Below are 917 nucleotides of genomic sequence, written 5' to 3' on the forward strand. Positions count from 1 at the left end.
GTTAACCCCTACCTTCCCATTTCTATTAGATTTCCTTTTAGTTTCCTTTTTATCCTCAACCACTTTGAGCCTATTCTTTACTGTTCTAAGGTCATGTGTCCTATATTCACCTTACTGAAATCTTTGGATGTGCTTGCTTCTTCTTTGACAAAGTTCTTGGAAGTTGAACCAAACTTTTTGTTGAGTTTCTTTAGATTTTCACTTTTAGAAACATCTGCCTGTTTTAATTGAGGAACCTTCAACGGATGCTCCTTTTCTTCTTTCAACGGATAACTTTCATCATCCGTTGATTCCACATCCGTTAACAGCCCATCAATTAGTTCCATTTTCTTTTTATTTTTATCCCAGGCAGTCTCATAGAATGATTCAATTCCTTGGACCTTGGCAATTTGAGCACTAACATCCCTAGATGTCTTCCAGGCTTTAATCACCTCTTTCTCTCTCTCTAATTGATTAGAAAGTATTTCTACTTTCTTAACAGATTCAGCTAGTTCATTTTCAACAGATATACAATGTAGCTTAGTTTTCTCTAGGTCAATCAACTTATCTTCTAACACAGCATTTCTATCACTTAAAAATAAATTGTTCTCTTTAATCCTACTATTTTCTTTAGCAAGAGATTTAAGAGACACACGCAAATGATACAGTTCAGTAGACATGTCATTAAAAGCATCATTGCACTCTTCTTTAGTAAGCTGTGTTAAATCAGTAGTGATTACCTGGTTGCTTGATGAATTAACTTCATTTTCCTCAGAATCAGCCATGAGAGCCAAGTTGACATATTCCACATCTTCATCCTCTTCTTCTCCATCAGCTGCCCAGTCTTTTTCTTGAGTAATGAAAGCCCTCTCCTTTTGCTTGAGCAGATCAAAATATTTCTTTTTGTAATCTACTTGGTCAAATTTCTTCTTTTCAGA

This window comes from Apium graveolens, chromosome 4 (assembly GCF_009905375.1).
Source record: "Apium graveolens cultivar Ventura chromosome 4, ASM990537v1, whole genome shotgun sequence".
NCBI lineage: Eukaryota > Viridiplantae > Streptophyta > Magnoliopsida > Apiales > Apiaceae > Apium > Apium graveolens.